At 38.8% G+C, this 14,825-nt stretch overlaps 1 protein-coding gene across 10 annotated transcripts in view; it reads right to left on the bottom strand.

The window, feature by feature from the left end:
* The window catches only part of LOC135325039 (prolactin receptor-like), a 158,228-nt gene that overhangs the window by 84,096 nt on the left and 59,307 nt on the right, over positions 1-14,825 (bottom strand). For 2 of the 10 annotated variants that reach the window (XM_064502414.1, XM_064502421.1), the window contains exon 1: positions 6,794-6,987. The exons of 7 other annotated variants lie outside the window; for them this stretch is intronic. The gene's annotated coding sequence lies outside the window, so the exon portion shown is untranslated. Of the gene's footprint in view, positions 1-5,158; positions 5,223-6,793; positions 6,988-14,825 lie in introns of those variants that run through there. One more of the 10 variants, XM_064502423.1, reaches the window with a different exon arrangement.

Below are 14,825 nucleotides of genomic sequence, written 5' to 3'. Positions count from 1 at the left end.
TTTTCTTTTACATGGCCACTTACATCTATAAAATTTGTAGGAATGCATTATCTGAAACCTCTCCTTTTCTGTCTGATTTCCTTGCAAATATCCAGTAGATAAAAAAGTGTGAATAAACAGATAATGTGATTACATAAATCTCATTTCTGTGAGGAGATATGCATTTGGTCCTGTAGGACAAGGTAGCTTTATGCATGAGGACATAATTAAATAATTAATTAGGGGATAACTGATTAATACCCAAAACTAAATGTAAATGTAATCTCTATTAAGTGCTTATTTTATCAAACAAGTTCGGATAAAAACATGATTTCAAATTACAGGAAAATAGTATTATAATTGCAAATGATTTTGCAATTCTTAAGAGGATTTTCAAGCCTTGAACTACACCAGATCTTGACTGGAACTGTTCCCCATGAGTGAGCTGCCTTTGTAATTTGAGATACAACTGGTTGTTTTGTCTCTCAACTCTCATCTCTGTTCTCTCCCTTCTTCTAATCTCTTTAATGTATATCCTATGAAATGCTCTTACAATCAAGTTTGACTCAAATGTTTTAGTTTGACAGAAAAAAGGATATCTATTTGTAATTAAAAGTAAACATTTTGTATGCTTTCCCAGATTTAACATCCATATACATATTAGAGATGAACCATTTTAATTACAGTTAGGGTCCTCAGTTCATGGGGTTTGCAGTCAGAAACTGATGCAAATTTCCTCAAGGTTCAGTGCTTCCTCATTTCTCATTTTAAGAATTCTGATCCAAACTCTTCCAAAATTCAGAAAAGGACACCATTTCAATGTGCTCTTCTCTATCCTTTCTCAAATAAAAAATAAACAAAAGCCTACAGATTGTAGGCCATTCTATCAGAACTGTTGGCAATATTACAAAGCATCTAAATTAAGACCTCAGTAACTTAGTAGCAAATATTATTTCTTTAAAATATTCTAAAAGCTTTTCATAAAAAAGCCTCAAAGTACCTATATTGTACTACTTAAATATATAGGCAAGTGGATGTTAAAACAATTCCCCTGTATAACATCAAGAGAAGAGCTGTAACTGAACCTTCAGTACAAACATTCCACATAATTAGTTCACTTTGAAATAAAGATAAACAAAACTTCTGCAAGGTCAATACCGTAACTCAAAATATGAAACTTTTCTACTGCAAGCAAAAATCCCAAAAGAAAATAGCACATATATACATATACACACATATATATACATACATATATACATATGTACACACACACCACACACATGCACACACATATATATATTCAGTCTTTACTGCTAAGACCAGCCCTTAGGAATCCCAGTCCCTAGAGAGCATAGAGAAAGTCTGGAGAAAGGAATACTTTCCCTTGGTTGAGGAGAACTGGGTTAGAGATCATTTAGACAAACTAGACATCCACAAGTCCATGGGCCCTGATGCGATGCACCCACGAGTGCTGGCGGGAGGGAGCTGGCAGACGTCATTGCTAGGCCACTCTCAATCATCTTTGAAAGGACATGGAGAACAGGAGAAGTGTCTGAGAACTGGAAGAAGGCTAATGTCACTCCAGTCTTCAAGAAGGGCAAGAAGGAGGACCCAGGGAACTACAGGCCAGTCAGCCCTCACCTTGATCCCTGGAAAAACAATGGAACAGCTCATCCTGGATGAGCTGTTCTCTAAGCACATGAAGGATAAGAGGTGATCAGGAGTAGTCAGCATGGATTCACAAAGGGGAAATCATGCTTAACAAACCTGATAGCCTTCTACGATGGGATGACTAGCTGGGTAGATGAGGGGAGAGCAGTGGATGTCGTCTACCTTGACTTCAGCAAGGCTTTTGACACTGTCTCCCATAACATCCTCACAGGTAAGCTCAGGAAGTGTGGATTAGATGAGTGGATAGCGAGGTGGATTGAGAACTAGCTGAAAGACAGAGCTCAGGGGGCTGTGCTCAGTGGTGCAAAGTCTAGTTGGAGGCCTGCAGATAGCAGTGTCCCTCAGGGGTCAGTACTGGGTCCAGTCTTGTTCAACTTATTTATCAATGATCTGGATGAAGGGACAGAGTGCACCCTCAGCAAGTTTGCTGATGATACAAAACTGGGAGGAGTGGCTGATACACCAGAGGGCTGTGCTGTCATTCAGAGAGACCTGGACAGGCTGGAGAGTTGGGCAGAGAGGAACCTCATGAAGTTGAACAAAGGCACGTGCAGGGTCCTGCAGCTCAGGAGGAATAACCACATGCACCAGTACAGGCTGGGGGCTGACCTGCTGGAAAGCAGCTCTGTGGAGAAGGACCTGGGAGTCCTGGTGGACAACAAGTTAGCCACGAGCCAGCAATGTGCGCTTGTGGCCAAGAAGGCCAATGGCATCCTGGGGTGTATTAGGAAGAGTGTTGCCAGCAGGCCGAAGGGGGTGATCTTCCCCCTCTTCTCAGCCCTGGTGTACTGGAGGTACTGTGTCCCACTCTGGGCTCCCCAATACATGAGCGACATGGAGCTACTGGAGCAAGTCCAGCAGAGGGCTACTAAGATGGTTAAGGGACTGGAGCATCTCTCCTACAAGAAAAGGCTGAGAGAGCTGGGCCTGTTCAGCCTGGAGAAGAGAAGACTGATGGGGGATCTTGTCTATGTCTATAAGTATTTGATGGGAGGGTGTCAAGAGGATGGGGCCAGACTCTTTTCAGTGGTGCCCAGTGACAGAACAAGAGGCAACGGGCACAAACTGAAACACAAGTTCTGTCTGAATGTGAGGAAAAACTTCTTTACTGTGAGGGTGACAGAGCACCGGAACAGGTTGCCCAGAGAGGTTGTGGAGTCTCCTTCTCTGGAGATATTCAAAAGCCGTCTGGACGCGATCCTGTGCAACGTGCTCTAGGTGACCCTACTTGAGCAGGGGGGTTGGACTAGATGATCTCCAGAGGCCCCTTCCAACCTCAACCATTCTGTGATTCTGTGATATATGGAAAAAATCACTGTTAGTGCAGAAGTCTACCAAACATATGCTTCTTCTGGGAGTATGAAATTAACCTCCTTTGAAAAATCCTACAAATTGAATTGTCATTACTTAAGAAACCTCTGTTGATCAGCTGTAGAAACCGATTCTGTAATTTGACTGAACTCCAAAGAACAGTGAGAGTTTGTAATTCCTGAAGCAAAAGTAAACAGGGTATAACGTTCCAAGTAAGATGGGATGACTGGATCATTCATGTGTATATCAATATTCACACTTGACAAGGTGGGACAAACATTTTGATGAAAGATGCAACAGTTTTAAGTCTCGTAAGTCGTACTTTTGTGATTAGAAGGTATTCCTTTTTAGTCATGTAAAATGGACAAGCAACAGTTTGAAAAGGAGTCACAAGATTTTCAGAACAAAGTAGGTATTAGTTTAGACTGTACCAAAAATGATGGTAAATCTTAGAAAAGGAAAATTTTGGCTGGAACCTTTGTCCAGACATACAGACTTAAGTCAGCTGAAACATTTAAATAAGTTGCATCACTTTTAATACTGGATGTAAAATTCTGGAAGAGAAAGAAAACCTAAAAAATAATCCAAAACATTGAAATCATTCATCATCATTTTTTATGAATATAACTTTTACATTTTTTAATATGACACTTTCTTAATTCATTTAACTTTATTTCTATATAATAGCACTAAAATTATATATTTTCTTTCAGATTAGACAGCATTAGCTGAAGGCTTTGTCCAGCCTGAATTATGGTCCTTTCAATTTGCCAAAATACAGTTTAAAAACAGATAATTGCAATTACAGTCTTTTAAAAAATACTTTTCAGAACTGCCAATGATCTGAAAAATCAGTTATACACAAGTCCAATTATAATGTCCACAAAACTACTCTTACCACTGTAATTATCTGTGGCTCTACTGGTAGTTGCAGTAAGGGGAACTTTAAGGACTAAAATGTGATTGTAAAAAAAGGTCCACTGGATATGAAAGTTTCTTAGCAAGTAAATTTACAAGGATTAAAGGTCATGCTAAATACAACCAGTATCTACCAGAATTGTGAGATACTGTTCTCCCAGTTAGGCGATGACCTCTTCAATACAGTCAGGCAATAAAAAAGATGGGAGAGAGGAAGGACAAGAAAGTGAGAAACCTTCCTTCCCTCATTATGCAGCTCATGGAAAATTTTGAATCCTTGATTTCATAACATATTATTAAATTGCTTCACAGTGATAACTTGGGGGGAGGGGAAAATTGCAGAATAGGTCCAACTAGAGCTGATTGATCAATAAAGGATATTGTAATAACATGAGCTGGTTCTTTAAACGGGTTAAGATCATTCTCATAAGAATCAAGTTTAGCTTAGCTTCCCATGTAGAGGGAGTAAGTACAGACTAATGTGACAGGACATTTCTAACTCAGAAGCAAGCCTAAGGAAAATGTGATAGCAATCACAGCTAAACGAGAAGGGAGACCAAAGCAGAGAATGAGGGGGTCCCCCTAAAAGTGTAGGAGACCAGTCAGGAAAAAGTCAGTGAGAAAGTCTTTGCGAGTGAAGAGGAAAATCACTAGTCTATTAGTTTAGTCCAACTATTTACAGTCCTAATTTCAAGAATTTCTGGTACAGGGTAAATTGTCCTTGGATTCTACCTTGTTAAGTAGCACAGCCTCTCTGAAAGACAGTTGTAGCGAAGGAAAAAAGGATGTCTTTGAAGCTGAAGCCACAGGAGATGCTAAGATTTTTATGGTAGAATAGATCTTGGAAGGAGGGGTATTGCATGGCAAGAACCTGGGACAAACCCAGACAAAAGCCATCCTGAAGGATAAAAAGTGTATTGATATGTATATCCGTAAATATGTATGTACAGATATACATGTATATACCTGTACATAAATATATAAAAAATGCTACTGAAGTTTGTTATTCTGAATATCTGGAAGTACCAGAACATTAGCTTCAAACAAGGCAAAACCAAGAGGTAGTAGGAGCAAAGCATTTACATTGTTTTATGACTCTCTAATTAACTTGTATGTAATTTTGATGAAGAATACAAGCCTGGGAGACTAAAAGCTTGGACTGAAATCGTGATGGAGCTGAAGGAAGTGGTTAAATGCCATTTGCTTTGCTGTGGTAAGGAATGAGTTAATGTCAAACTTCCACAAGTTCTAAATAAAGGCAAGAGCTTTCAAAACCCACCTTTGTTCCTGTTTCTGATAGGGAGCTTCATTTGCTAGTGGTGCTAATTCATGCCACAGCGCCATGAGAACTCCACACCTTTGAAAAGGATCTTTAGCTTGGCAATAAAAGAAGACAATCCAGTGGAAATAATTCAAGACCATATAAAGCCCTTCTCAGATTTAGGATGAAGATTCAGAGTCCTGAATCATTCTTCTGAGCCCAGTCCATTAGATAATGTTGCTGTGTCAAAGCATGACATCTTTCACAAGAAAATTCATTCTGGAAGATTTCCAATCCAATTCTAGCAACATAAAAAATGTTAGGATTACATATCAATTTTTGCCCCTCATTGTCTTCACACTAACTGCATTTCTCTAGATTTTGTTTTCCTTCAGTATCTGTAAGTCGTACACCAAACGGGAGCAGATGTTAATCTTCATGCCAGACCATTTAACTAGGCAGTATTTCATCACAGCAGACCGATATGCAATCATACCACAGCCTTTCTATAGAGACTTGTTCCACTAAAAGCACATATGGTAAATGGCTGCATCTGCTACACAGACATTCAAGCACTACCAATTGCTTAAACTTGTTCGCTGCATGGGCAATCCACCACCTGCCTTGGGGAAGGGAGTGCCTAGTTCAGCTCAATAATAGCAATCCGTCTCTCAAAAGAAGGAGAAAAGACTAATAGCTGCAGCACAGGATTTCTGCAGCAGGAAAGTTTTACGTTGTTAATAGGGAAACAGAATCCATACATTGTCTTGCAGGCTGCTGCGCTCTCTAGAGGGAATTGATAGCAAAGAAAACTATGTGCAGTCTTAACTTCCCCTCTCCTTCCCGGACCATTAATGAATTCCCAGGTGACTGCTGGTATAGTGAAAATATTACAGATGATGATGATGCAGTGTTTCAATAGGATGCAGGGAAAAATGGCTAAAAATATGCTCTCAGAATCAAATCACACCTCCTTCTTTACCCTTCTGAAGCTCAGCTACCAGCTTTCCTTTTCTTTCTTGTCTGACACCCATGTTTCCCTTCAACTTTCAGTCTATGCCAACAGTGATGAATTCAGAGGATAGCACCACACAACAGGATTCCAAACCATCAGTTTTTGGGAAATAGTGAATGTACACATGAACACAGGAAAGAAAAAAATAATGGCTAGGACACATTAGACAGTAGAAGCTATGACGGCAGTTACTGGAGCTCCAGGAGGTTTATTTTCTCACCCAGCATACCATTATCAGTGAATGATAAAGTATATTCAGTGAACATAAATAATATAATTTAAAGGGGTAATAACATCAGATCAGTACTAACAACTGCATTAAATATGCTTTCCAAAAATAAACGTAAGCCTGAATGTCCTTTTAAAAAACTGTACACAAGAAGTGGTATCTCTGTGTCCAGACTTCTTTCAGTATTTTACAAGAGAGACCACTGACAACTAAGAACAGTCTCTTTATAGAATGTTAGCTATACGGTATTTAGCATACCATATTAAATTCAACCTTTTTTTTTTTTTTTTGGTAAGTTTTTAATCTCTGCTAATAAAACTACAGTCTACATTGTCCTTTATACAATAACACAGATCCCTTTATACTCAGGTAAACATACGGTAAGAACAGGTTTAACTGTAGTACTTACTTTTGCCTGGTAACAAAAAGTATGTTGACCCATGTCAATTCATGAATGCTTCCTGAACAAGGATGTGAAAATCCAGCATTTGAAACAGTTTCACATATATTCAAAAGAAAAAAAAAATCCAGAAAGGGAGAGGGAAACAAAAGACCCCAAAGCAGAAAGATAAACAGAGAAAAAGCCTGTAAGGTTTAGAGCTCTGACTGCAAATAATCAGCCTGGCAGCTGTATGAGAAATACAACTCTGTGTACTTGTACATGCTCTCCCCATTAGAGGAGGAGTCAGTTTTGCAACTCTCATGTTCCTTGCTTCAGGCAAAACAGTGATTCTCTTCAGTGCAAGCAATGTTTGGAGTGTGACAGTTTTAAAGGTGAGAGGTACACTATGGAGCATAGGAATGCATCAGCAAAAAAAGGTATTTTTAAGCATCAGCTACATACTCTACAGGTTGCTATGGCTGCTTTTAAATGTTTATTGCCTAAGATGCTTATTTTTTAAGGAAATCAAATATCCCTTCAACATGAAGTGCATCCACAATATCCTTTGTGCATCAACCGTCCATGTCTCCTATTCTAGAATAGCACAGAAGATAAAATCTGTTTACACAGAATGAAAGAAGTTGGTCTTAAATGAAGAAGCTGCTGAAAGAAATGAAAAAAGTCTTTTTTGTAATTTTGTTAGTTGTTTCCTGCTATTTGAAAAGAGTTTCAGCTTATGAGACAGGGCTTTGAATTTTACTAACGTACTCAATTATTCACTAGTCATCCAGCTCTATTTAACTGAAAGCATATTTACTTATTCTTATTAATCCTTCCATTGACTTACATTTCTATCCTCTCTATATTTATGCAAATTAAGTTTTATTACCACCACCATGAACAGAAAAAAAAATGCATGCATTTGTAGTGAAAATTATTTTAAGCAAGAAGATTGAGCAAGAACAGTTTTTCATAATGAAGCAAGAACCCTTTGATGTGGATGTTACTATAGTCAAGTTCAACTAATCAAGGTGAGAATGATGCATCTCTTGTGATCAGCTGGAAATTCTGCTGACTATTTAAATCAGTAATCATATGAACAGTTTCTTGACAAGATAGGCAAACATTTTGAAATAAGGAACACATTTTCATACCTTCTGATCTATCCACAAAGAGAATATAAAACTTCTTCTTTTTCAGTATGGTTTAGACTAAACCAATTGCCAGCTGCTGCTGAGGAAGAGTTTCAGTCTGCACCTCCACCTGCAGCTGTGCACATCATGCGTGCTACACTTTCATTTGATCCCACGGTAAGACAGTTTAGGGAGCTAAAATGGTAGAAGTGAATTCTGTTTTTTCTCCTATTTCAGCTTGCTAAACAGGCTCACTCTGAAGCCACACAAACTCTAGTGCTAGGAGAACAGAGCACAGAGCAGGCAGTACAGACCCCACCGGCTGTATCACAAAACTGTGCCCTATGGCTGACCACATGATCACAACACTGAGCTAGCTCTAAGCAAATCCCTCCGGTGACTCTTTGTGCAGAAAGAAACTGCTCCTGGTAAATTGACAATATATGTTTGAAAAGATATTATTGTCTCAGACACAAGAAGAGCAACAGAAGGTAGAACCTAAGATGTATTTTACCAACAAGAAAAGATGAAGCAGGCTGTGGCTGGTTGTTTTATGTCTGCATCTGCTTGCCTCTGCTAAATACAGGGAGATCAGCACAGGGCAGGGGGAGGGAGGGGAAGAGAAGATAAAATCTGACCTAGGAAAGAGATTTTCAAAATGAAGGTGAATCAAAGAAGTACTGTCCAAATCATTACTCTCTTAATTTCTGTAAGAGGGATGCATAACCAAAATAGGCTTTATACTCCTGGAATCTGGATGAAGGCAAGAAGACAGCACAAAAATTAAATCACTAATGCAAAAAAGACAGGATGGGGTCAATAGTTAAGAATAACTATTGTCATTGAGATCTGTAGCAAGTATGATTTTAGACATTTACACCTGTGCTATCTAGTTTATAGCTAGCTGAGGTGATGCAGACTTGGTAACTGTGGCAGCAGGCAGTACAGTGTGTGTAAATGTTTCCCTACATTTTGGCCTTTTTTTTCCCGCCAAGCTTTAAATGAGTGCTGTGTGCCTGTGGCTACCCCACCAGCAGTACGCCGGCCCGTCGGGTGAGTCTGTACAAGCCCACTCAGCCTCCAGTGGAATACCGCCAGGAAAAGGCAGCTATGATCCTAGGAGCACAGGATTAGGGAGAATATTTTAAGGACAGTAGTAAGAGCTACTATACACAGAGCACAGGTCACTCACATTCAAGAAGGATTCTTTCAAAATAGGAGCAAGCAACAAAAAAAGTCACCAACATGAGGTAAAGGGTCTCAAGCCTATCTATTAAAAAGAGATTGAGAAAACTTGGCTGGTTTAGTCTAAAAAGATAAAGGTTGAGGTGGTAAATGGAATAGGTGGTTACATGCCTGTATAAAGATAATGTATATCTATAAATATGAAAGAGAGTAAGCACTAGAAAAATCAAAGAGCTATATAAGCTGAAGAACAAGTTTGGACCAAAAAAATCCAGGTAGAAACAGAACACAAAATCCAGCTGTAAACTAAAAGGATACTAACTATTAGAGGATGAAAGAGAACAGATATCCAACAGGGTAAAACAAAAAAACACCATAGCAACTTCCAGAATAGAGGGTGGCATTTCTACCACTAAAACCTCACCATCCTCAGGGGAGTTACTCCATATCAGAGCTATCTCAGCCTTCTCAAACATTTAGGCAGAACAGGATTTCACTGCTCTCCAAAATAGTAAAGCAGTGTTATAACAGCAACCACAGGTTCAGAAGAAGACCAGCAGGAAGAAAGAAGCTGGAGGAACCAATCAGAGGAAACAATAAGGTTTCAGGAAGGGGCTGCACAGGTGAGAAAAAGGCAAAGAAGAATGTGGCAGGCAGCGAGGCTGAAAAGGGCATGCATGAGAGGAGGCTGTGGTCTGTCTTTCCCTTTCCCACAGCCCTTATCTACAAAAGCTCCAGCCTTCCTCAGAGAGCAACAGCTTGTACAGGGGTTGTGTCTGTTTGTCCTTGCACCCCCTCCCTCCCTCCCCCCCCCAAAAAAAAAGCAGAGTAAAGAGAACAGGGCAAGGCTGTATTTTTATATGTAGAGGAAGAGATGAGAAGAGAGAAAGTAGAAACAAGAATTCAGAGAACTTCAGAGAGAACAATATTCTCTTTTGCTGCTGCCTTCTTTCCTTATCGTTACTTCCTCTAAAGAAGTAGCCAAAACCCACCCATGTGTGTTCCTTGCAAACAGACAAAAAGTAGCTGCAGGACACTTTCATACAAGACAAGACATGGCAGGTGCCTCCCCTGCTGCCACTCACTGGCACATCACCTATTTGCCTCAGAAGTCCCACCACTTTTCTGGTCAGGTGGCAGGCACATCTCAGCAGTACCACCAGTTCCTTGAGCCCAGGATGTCCTGAGCCCATCATGGCCGCCACATGGACACCACCGTCCCCCATGTGATCTCAGAGTGCCCCGTGATCGGCTGGCAGCTGAAGCCCTGCCTTATTTCCCTGAAACAGGCACCAAGGCATGTGTCCTGCTTTCTTCATACATCCATGTCATCACAAATACAGCCCTTCCCTGTTTATGGATATTTGATCATGGACTTGAAGCGCTGGTGTTGGTTCACATTTAACATCTGTTCATAGCACACATCGCATTTCCAGCCTTTACATCTGTGAGGAATGAATGCACACGCAGAGCTTATAGTGCTAACAATCAAGCCTTGGCACGGTAATTACCAGAGCAAACGGTACTGCTCAAGGATGAAGGAGGAAGCTGGCCTAGAGGAGACTGTTTTGCTAGCGGGCCTCTGGTGAGATTGAGGTGCCTGTGTTTTGATTGTATGCAGTTGATCACTTCCTAGCTAGGTTCCTCAGTATGGTTATGGTGGGCTTGCTTTGATCCTCTGAAATTACATGTGTGTCTTAGACGTGCTATAATTTATTATAATGTTATGTTAAAGTGGTATTTTTCCAAGTCGCTTTTCTGTATAGTCCAAAAAAATGAGTCACCAACAAAAGTTGAATCAGTTAAAATGCATCAGAAAATTTTGCATGACTCCTGCAGAGGAGACACAAACAGGCAGACACAAACCTTTTCCCTAAGAAAAATTAAGAATAGTTATTTTCATACAGCTGTCTGAATTCCAGACAGTTCCAAAAATTCAGTTTCAAAAATTCCTTTTGCTCCTCTAGTGGTCTGTGTGGTTTGGAAGCAACGTTTATCAAGTATGGTACTACAGTAACAGCTGAAGTACTTCATCTGCTTATGGAGATGTAGAACTGTCTGCTACATTGGGGCTCACACGACACTGATCTAGTGCATAGACAGATTTGCTCTGTCATAATGCACTTACGCATTGCGCCACTTCAGACATAATGCAGGGGTCTTTTTAAAGGATCATATAAATTAATCTGCCATGGAGATAAGGATAATATAAAGGCTTTCACAAATACAGCTAAAGAAAAGTGTTACAGAATTACAGATGACAGAATCTACAGAATACAGAATCTACAGAAATACAGATTACAGAATCTATTTGGTTAGATGCATATTGTAGGAGATGAAAGCAATGACTTATGAATGACAGACAAGCTAGGCGGCTTCTTCTGTAATTCCCTTCCCCAAACTGGCTGAAATGTAGCAAAAGCTTCATCAGAGATGCTAAGCCATATCCAAGTTTTGATCTTATTTTGATCTTATTACAGTAAGATATTTTCATCTTAGTACACTTATATGAATATGTACAAATGAACTGAACAGTTATTCTGGTTTTACAGAAGTTGTTTCCATATTTTTATTTTGAAATGATAAGCACATCTTTGGTATTTACATAAATACAAGAAATACTGTTCATCGTCACTGAGAGCTGTTACTCAAGAATCATCCCTGTCTCCTGATGTCCTATATATATATATGAAATATTTCAACATATTTTTAAATACAGACTGAATATTAAGTGTAACATTATATAACTCAGCCATGTACCACTTGCCCTATAAACCCCTGTAAATTCAGAATCAGCTGCCAAAGGCTGGCACATTCAGCTGAGTCTATTCGTTGATCCAGATAAAATATTCTCATGTCTGAGATGGGATCACTGGTACAACGTGGCAGTTTCCTGCTTTACTTAGCTATGCTTGATCACTTGACTACTTCCTAAAGAAATTCTTGAAATTTTGCTCTCTTTTAATTGTGGACTTGTAGCAAATCTGTAGTTCTCACAGAAGCCTTCACTTAGTATCTCATTCTCTCACAGTCTGCACATAGTTTAATTAAGCTTCTTATTAAAAAGGATTGGAACACTGTGGAAGAGGTGGGCATGAAAACCACCACCTGTATTTTAATTCATTACTTCTTGTATTTTTGTGTCAAAAAGTTCTCTCTCCCTCCAATTTAACCATACAGAGAAGGGGAAAAAACTGTAAACTCTACCTGCTGTCTACAAGTATCTTTCTCCTCATGGGAGCTTTCATGAAATAAAGATGAAATTCATCCTGACTGAAATTATTTTTTGCTTAAACTGCAAACAAAATTATTTTATATCACAACAGCTTGATTGATGTGATATACAGATATACAAGTACTGGTGTAACAACATTAGATTTAACTGATAAACCATAATGCCATGAACAGAAAGTAAGCAATAGCTTATCCTCTCTGCACAGGTAGTGACAGACCAGCCCACCCTTTCAGAATTTATCTGTTTTCATCTATCTGATCTCTAACTTATGTCAGGCTGTCATACAGTGAGTCATGTTTTATTGGTATTTTTCTGTTACAAAAAGCTTACTTATAATTGTAAACCAGAATGCATTTCCACAAAACTCTACATCTAATTAACACAGTATGTCCAACAGAATCTCATGTTGTCTGAAAAATCGAATAGAAAAAGAAGCTGTAATAAAAACAGGCTTTCAGAGGATGTCTCCTAGTTATTTCTCCTAAATTTATTCAGTCTCTTAAAATATTCTAAGAAATGATCCCTTCCAGTATTCTGGAGCAGATACAGTTTTTTAAAAGAATAAACACAAAGAACACTTAATTTCTAACTTCTGTGATTCTTTTATTAGCAATAGCTGTAAAAGTATATTCTATACATTGCCCTCTCTCAGTTCTTGCTTTTTGCCTCTGTCTTCAAATGTGGAATCATTGGAGCTCTGGCTTGTCTCATCTGCTCCGTAAGTCAATCACAATTTGTTGAAGTAGATGAAAAAAATGTGTAAAATTAAGAAAGTATGTATTATGTAGGAGGTAGAACTCCTGTAATGATGATGAGATTCCTTCTGACTCTGTTAAATCTGTTAAATTATCAGCTTGGGCCTACTGTACTTGCAGTGCCGTTCTGTTGGTACTCATCCATGCCATGGATTGGCACACAACACACAACCATTGTGATGGCCAAGAGCAGCACCTCCTGAGTGAGGAGGCAGCCTTGACTACAGTAACACGGATACTCAAAGATCTTTTTTGAAGTGTGCTAGCATGTATTAGTGTTCCTTGCTCCATATGACCTCAGGTCTCTGCTCTAATTTCTGGGCCTTACAGCTGCGCTATCCAACAAACTTGGAAAATCTTTTGCCTTTTCACATTTGGAATGTCCCAAGTCAATTATGTATTATATTACAAGATGTATCTATTTGAAACATAAAATTATGTTCACTTCCAAAAATTTTGCTTTTCAAAATCATGTTATATGATCATTTAGAATCATACTGGTATCTTACTGTTTACTATCTGAATAATCACTGTGCATAAAAATGTATTAGAGCAGCAGTATTTTATTCCTTATTGAGTATTCTTTATCTTAACAAGTAAACTGCTACCTTCTGTCTTAGCCTGAATGATTGATGTGCTGCTTCATAAAACAGAACTATATGCTTGAGCTTATCCTGCTTGCCGAGTACCATTTATTGGCCATGGCTGGAGACAAGATACAGAACTAGGTGGATCTTTCATCTGACCCAGTATGATGGTCCTTGTAACAAGTACTTTGCCGAGTTTAAAATGAAGAAATGGCAATAACAGGAGGTATGATGCATCTTTTCCTCCCATATAGACATTCTCAACCCTCTTCCAGGCAATGAGTTTGAGGGAAACTGTCCTTGCCATTCTAACTATTTGATCTTCCAGAAGCTAGTGAAAAAATAGCTGCACCCAAATAGGAAATTTGGAAATAGTTTCATCTTCTCAAGACTACCCAATGTTCCGCTTAATTATACAACCAAAATAATTTCATTGTTATTCAGGATTTATCTTGGGGAACTGATTCACTTTCTGATAAGAATCATGCTTTTTAGTTAGAAGAAATGGAGTAAAGAACATTAGCATACTGAAAGCATTTTAGCCGATCGGTTTAATACTGATACAGTCACCAATAATTAATCATTACTTAGCTATCCTTTTGGGGGGGGGGGTAGATTTTTTTTTTCTACAGTGTAAGTGATGGGAATAGCATAATTGCAAGAAAAAATTACTTGTCAATAATGATGATAATTGTCTCTCTCCTTGGTGATTACTAACGTCTCCTCCTAAGAGTCGATCAAGTTAGTCTGTGATAATTTGTTATCAAGAAACAAATAGTTACTATATCTAAACCTTTTTTAATCCATGCTGTTCTACTGTAGTAGTTCTGAACTGCAAGAATATTTTATTAGCAAGGTATCTCTACTCTCATTCTGAGTTTTTCTGTTTATCACAATATGAGGAGCTAAATTTTGCAGAGAGAATTATAGCCAGTGACAGTTGAAAACTAGCAAGGAAAATAGCTGTGACAATTTGTTGCAAACCACAGACTGAAAAGAAGGCACTAACACACAGAACTTTACAATTATATGACCTAAAAAGCCAGATTCTGGACACTGGAAAAACAGTAACTTCCCATAATCTGCTCAAGCCATGCATGTGACAAAACATACTGATCAGAAAAACTTCCATGGAAAGAAAAAATAAATAAAACACATGGCAAA

The sequence above is a fragment of the Dromaius novaehollandiae genome, chromosome Z, assembly GCF_036370855.1.
Source record: "Dromaius novaehollandiae isolate bDroNov1 chromosome Z, bDroNov1.hap1, whole genome shotgun sequence".
NCBI lineage: Eukaryota > Metazoa > Chordata > Aves > Casuariiformes > Dromaiidae > Dromaius > Dromaius novaehollandiae.
The sequence above is the reverse complement of the archived record's forward strand: the minus strand, read 5'-3'. Positions and strand labels throughout refer to the sequence as shown.